Here is a 7,106-nt window from a genome sequence, read left to right on the forward strand (position 1 = left end):
TCTTTTTTGAGAGTGGAGCAATGTGTTTTTTTTTTATAAACTTTGCCTATGATTTATTATTCTAGCCTATTTTGAATTCTGTTGTATCATAGTGATCTATATAGTCTTTATCACAAACTAAAACTGTTCAGTTAAAAGTGTCACTGATGTAAATGGTTACAGCTTGAAGTGGCGGTGAGGTGTTGAAAAATATTGAGAAGGTCTTGAAAAAGTCTTAAAAAGGTTTTAAAATTAACTTCAAGATTCCTGTATTTACCCTGCTGTCCCTCCTCTGTCCCTCACCTGTCCCTCACCTGTCCCCTTGTCCCTCACCTGTCCCTCCTCTGTCCCCTTGTCCCTCTGTCTTCCGCCCCAGCACCAAGAGTGTCTCGTGTGTGGGTGGGAGGAGACTGGAGGGCCGGTACTCCAGAGTGAGTCTACAGAAGCCTGGATGGACCAAAGGAGAGGTAACAGCTGTTGTCAGAAACAGGGATGTCACGATTATAGCTTTCTTGGTACGATTATTGTCAGAGAAATAATCACGGTGTTACGATCATCACGATTATTATGCATCAATACATTTCACAACACTATGAATGTGTAAAATCAAATAAAGTCAAAATATAATTACATTACCGTACTAATCTCTAGGACCAGTTATTAATCCACTGGGGGAAGTGTTTGAAATATTTATGTCATTAATTGTCCTCTATACCAAATGTTTAAGTTTATTTTAATAATTTTTTTTCACAATACAAATGACACGCTGACATTTAAATCCCTACTAATTCAGTGTGGACCAGTATCTTACCTTACCTTTACTTTGGTGCCACATCTGCAGATATGGTTCCAATATAATCTTTTTCAGAAAGTGACGGTATTTAGGAATCTTTACGATCAATTAACTGTGGTGTTTAATACCACGATTAATTGTGAAAACAAGTAATCGTGACATCCCTAGTCAGAAATAAAACTGTCCTTCACAGTAAAAGCCCTCCATGTGTAGCAGGAAGCAGCAGGGCTCTTATTGTGAAACTGCTGCTAAAAGCGACAGCAACAACTAAACTCTCTGTTGCGTCTTTAACTCCACACACAGAGGGATTTATAGAGAATTAAAATGTTAGGCTGATGATGATGAGGATGATGAGGATGATGATGATGATGATGATGATGATGATGATGATGAGGATGATGAGGATGATGAGGATGATGATGATGATGATCTTGTTCCTCCTCAGGATGAGAAGCTCCACAGACTGGTGAAGGAGTTTGGCTCCAGCAGCTGGTCGTCAGTGTCCCTTCACTTCAGGGTGAGTTCAGGTGGCTTCATGCCGCTGATGTTGAGGTGTTACAGGTGACAGGTGAGTGTCGTCATGACAACAGGGCAGGGATGTCGCGATTATAGATTTTCTTGGTACGATTATTGTCAGAGAAATTATTATGATTATTATATTAAATAATTTGACAACACATGAATGTGTAAAATCAAATAAAGTCAAAATATAATGACATTACTAAAGTATCTATTAATAAAGGAGCAATTATTAATCCTCCAGAGGAAATGTTTGAAGTTATTTTTAATTGCTTTTTTTTTCTTACAAATGAGGCACTAACATTTAAATTCCTAGCAGTCCAGTGTTACGATAGGTAAAGTAACATTAATGTGAGAGAATCAGCTTCCTCTGACAAACTGTCTGCAACTGGTACTGAACGTAAACAAAGTTACACACACGGCTGTTGTGTAACTTTGTTTTGTTCATCTTTGTTGTAAAGTGACGGTATTTAGGAACGTTTGTGATTAACTAATTGTGGCGTTTAATACCACGATTAACTGTGTGAAAACCAGTAATGGTGACATCACTACAACAGAGAGCAGCTTCATGACACAGAGAGGCGACAAGTGACAGCAAAGTGTGAGCAGATGAAACGTTAAAGGGATAGTTCAACATTTTGGCAAATTGGCCCATTGCCATAATCCCTATAGTCATAGCAGTAGGTTCGTTACCTTTAATTGTCGGTGCAAGCTATTTTTAGAACGGAGGAGCAGAGCCGTGAGCTGCTCAGAGCTACGCTACGGAGGCTAAGGGAATTTCTTGGTTTTCCTCATCAAACTCATCAAATACACAATCCAACAACTCCAAAAGGCTGTCATGGACAAGTTGTGAGCTGCACATTCACCACGCTATGAGATAATAACACAACGTTACCACACAGAGTTGTTTTAGAGGGAAATTCATGCAAAACCGCTGATGCACGTTGCCTTCAGGGACAGTTTTTCATCAACAGTCTCTGTATTTCCCTCGAAAACGGCTCAGTTTCGTAACGTTCCATTATTATCTCATAGCGTGGTGAATGTGCAGCTCACAACTTGTCCACGAAAGCGTTTTGGAGTTTTGGGATTCTGTATTTGATGAGTTTGATGAGGGAAACCAAGAAATCCCATAATGAGCCTCCGTAGCGTAGCTCTGAGCAGCTCACGGCTCTGCTCCGCCGTTCTAAAAACAGCTTGCACCGACAATTAAAGGTAACGAACCTACTGCTATGACTATAGGGATTATGGTGATGGGCCGGTTTGCCAAAATGTTGAACTATCCCTTTAAACAGCCACAGTAGATGAGTGGAAGTAGAAAACACAGTAGATGATCTGATGAACTGTGGTGTGTGTGTGTGTGTGTGTGTGTGTGTGTGTGTGTGTGTGTGTGTGTGTGTGTGTGTGTGTGTGTGTGTGTGTGTGTGTGTGTGTGTGTGTGTGTGTGTGTGTGTGTGTGTGTGTGTGTCAGGGCCAGAGGTCCAACGTGGACTGTCAGCGGCGGTGGCAGCAGATCAAGAACCCAGAGCTGGTGAAAGGTCCCTGGACTCAGGAGGAGGACGCCAAGGTAGAGACTCAGGGTCATGTGACCGGTCTGGACCAGACCCCAACGTCTGCAGCTGTTCTCCCTCTTCTTTTAACTATTTTTTTAAATACATTTTTTCACTTCTAGAACTAAAGGATGGATACATAATATAGTCCACAGAAATAAAAAGTAAAACTAACAGATCAAAAAACAGAAGACCAGCTCAGATCCATATAAATAAACCCCGGGGTTACAGTTAAAATGTGCGGTATGAGCAGTCACATAGTTAAACTGGGTTCCCAGACTTATCCACCACTTTCGGGAGAATGCCGCTGGGTGTCGCCATGACACTCCATCCCACCGTTACTGTATTGTTGATAGCATAGACTGGTTGATAGACATCGGCCGTGATGACTTTATTTATAATCATCACCTAATATTAATGAGAACAATACGGACGAGGTTTTAGCTTTATGTCACATTTTCACGTCACTATATCACCGTTGCGACTACTCTGATGTTTATGAAGTCTATAAAACTAATTGTTGAACAAACATTTTAGATTAGCTGGGCTAACCGTTAGCTGTTAGCCGTTAGCAGTGTCAATAAACAATAACTCAATAAACGGTCCATGAAAAAAATATTTTCTCCAGTGGATATCCTAGTTCCAACATGACTGAGCTAACTGGAGTAGTTTCATGTCGTGTCCCACAACGGGAGGGTTTTAACAGCTGACGTCCTGCTGTTAGCTTAGCTACTGCTGTTAGCTGTTAGCAGCAGCAAAGCTAACAACTACGACAACCATGACTAATTACAAAAACATGCACACAGAAATAGTAATGTTTGTTCAATAATTCGTTTTATAGACTTAACAAACATCAGATTTAGTCAAACCGGTTTTGGCAGCCCGGAGCCCCCACATTTGGTACCTACACCGGTGGCTAACGCTACCAGTTAGCCGCTCGCTAGAACTGGTGGCTAACGCTACCAGTTAGCCGCTCGCTAGAATGCTACTAAAACCCACTTCCGTTGTGGTGTGACGCAATGGATCATGGGAAAATAAAGTGGTGGATAGAACTGGTCTGTTTTAAATGTAATAAACATGTACGCCACTCTTTTCTGTTGTGACGTCACTTCCTGTGCAGGTGATGGAGCTGGTCCATAAGTACGGCATGAAACGCTGGTCGCTCATCGCCAAACACCTCCACAGTCGTAACGGGAAGCAGTGTCGCGAGCGCTGGCACAACCACCTCAACCCCACGGTGAAGAAGAGCTGCTGGACTCTGGAGGAAGACCGCGTCATCTGTCAGGCCCACAGGCTGCTGGGAAACCGCTGGGCCAACATGTCCAAGCTGCTGCCGGGCAGGTATGTAGACCAGCTCTAGACCTCCTCTAGACCTCCTCTAGACCTCCTGTAGGTACCTACACCTCCTCTAGACCTCTAGACCTCCTGTAGGTACCTAGACCACCTCTAGACCTCCTCTAGGTAGCTAGACCTCATCTAGGCCTCCTCTAGACCTCCTGTAGACCTCCTGTAGGTACCTAGACCACCTCTAGGCCTCCTCTAGACCTCCTGTAGCTCAGGTCCCTGTCTTGTCCCCAGGACAGACAACTCCATCAAGAACCACTGGAACTCGACCCTGAAGAAGAAGGTGGAGAAGGAGGGCTACCTGCAGGTCCTCCACAGCTGCTACTCCTCCTTCAGCTCCTCCTCCTTCTGCAGACAGTCCAGGTCCAGTGGAGCTTCTAGGACCACCGCCGTCCTCACCAAGGTCCTCCTCCTCCTCCTACCACAGGCCACATGCTACATGCTGCTACATGATGCTACATGCTGCTAACGCTGCTACATGATGCTAATGCTGCTACATGATGCTAATGATGCTACATGCTGCTAACGCTGCTCCGTCCACAGGGGGACAGTCTGTCCACGGTGAAGGATGAGTCCAGCTGCTGCTAATGCTGCTACATGATGCTAACGCTGCTACATGATACTACATGATACTACATGATGCTAATGCTGCTACATGATGCTAACGCTGCTACATGATACTACATGATACTACATGATGCTAATGCTGCTACATGATGCTACAAGATACTACATGATGCTACATGCTGCTAACGCTGCTACATGCTGCTAACGCTGCTCCGTCCACAGGGGGACAGTCTGTCCACGGTGAAGGACGAGTCCAGCTGCTGCTAATGCTGCTACATGATGCTACATGCTGCTAACGCTGCTACATGATGCTACATGCTGCTACATGATACTACATGAAGCTAATGCTGCTACGTGATGCTAATGCTGCTACATGATGCTACATTCTGCTAACGCTGCTACATGATACTACATGATGCTAATGTTGCTACATGATGCTACATGCTGCTAACGCTGCTACATGATACTACATGATGCTAATGTTGCTACATGATACTACATGATGCTAACGCTGCTACATGCTGCTACATGATACTACATGATGCTAACGCTGCTACATGATACTACATGATACTACATGATGCTAATGCTGCTACATGATGCTAACGCTGCTACATGATACTACATGATACTACATGATGCTAATGCTGCTACATGATGCTACAAGATACTACATGATGCTACATGCTGCTAACGCTGCTACATGCTGCTAACGCTGCTCCGTCCACAGGGGGACAGTCTGTCCACGGTGAAGGACGAGTCCAGCTGCTGCTAATGCTGCTACATGATGCTACATGCTGCTAACGCTGCTACATGATGCTACATGCTGCTACATGATACTACATGAAGCTAATGCTGCTACGTGATGCTAATGCTGCTACATGATGCTACATTCTGCTAACGCTGCTACATGATACTACATGATGCTAATGTTGCTACATGATGCTACATGCTGCTAACGCTGCTACATGATACTACATGATGCTAATGTTGCTACATGATACTACATGATGCTAACGCTGCTACATGCTGCTACATGATACTACATGATGCTAAAGCTGCTACATGATGCTAATGCTGCTACATGATGCTACATGCTGCTAACACTGCTCCGTCCACAGGGGGACAGCATGTCCACGGTGAAGGACGAGTCCAGCTGCTCCACCTGTGAGCTGAGCAGCTGCAGACAGCTGTGTGGCCACGCCCACCTGTTCTCCAGCGTCTCCGCCTCCTCCTCCTCAGGATACGACTCCTCCATGTGTGAGCTGACGGTGGCGCCGGAGCTGGCAGACGCAGTAAAACACCACGCTCTTATTTTGAAAGGACAACATTTTACATGTGTGTGTGTGTGTAAACTAAATTGAACCTGAACTCATCACAGGGCACACACACCTGGAGCTGCAGGCCACAGGAAGTGACATCATCACTGTCCACCTGCCAGTGCAGAGAAGACGCCGACCTGTCAGGGAGCTACGTAAGAACACACAACCACCTGGCCATCACACACACACACACACACACACACACACACACACACACACACACACACACACACACACACACACACAGAGGGTCAGCTGTGTGTGTGTTCAGGTTGTAGGGATGAAGGAGCAGCTGCTGAGTGGAGACTCGTCCTCCTGGACCAGGACCAGTGCAGTGGGAGCTGCCAGCTTCTCTCCTTCTCAGGTACAGACTGTCTGTCTCTACCTGTGTGTGTGTGTGTGTGTGTGTGTGTGTGTGTGTGTGTGTGTGTGTGTGTGTGTGTGTGTGTGTGTGTGTGTGTGTGTGTGTGTGTGTGTGTGTGTCTGTCTGTCTCTAACCTGTCTGTCTGTCTCTCAGCTGCTGGGCGTCAGTGCTGCTGATGACCTGAAGCTGCAGCGTCCAGCTCTGACCTCGACCCCGGTCTGTTCCCTCAAACACCCGGAGCCCAGTCAGGACCAGGACCAGGACCAGGACCAGGACCAGACCTGTGTCCACTGCAGCCTCAGCACCAGGTACGTCCTCACACAACCACAACCAGAACTAAAACCACACACACAACCAGGACCAGAACCAGAACCAGAGCAGACACAGGGGTGACACCCGAGGGCAACAATGAGGGGACTAGGACAGAGACAGGAAGGACAAAGACCACAGGACACACTCTTCAAAGTAAAAGCATAGGTAACACTTTACAATAAGGGTCCCTTAATTAATGTTAGTTAGTACATTATTAAGCATTGATATATAAACTATATAAATTAATGCTGAGTAATGCATACATAATGATAACTAATAACATTATTCAACTTTTTTAACTTTCAGTAGTAAACATGAATTAAAGGATAATTTCCGTTTTTTACAACCTGGACCTTATT

This window comes from Trachurus trachurus (assembly GCF_905171665.1).
Source record: "Trachurus trachurus genome assembly, chromosome: 17".
In the NCBI taxonomy this organism is placed as follows: domain Eukaryota; kingdom Metazoa; phylum Chordata; class Actinopteri; order Carangiformes; family Carangidae; genus Trachurus; species Trachurus trachurus.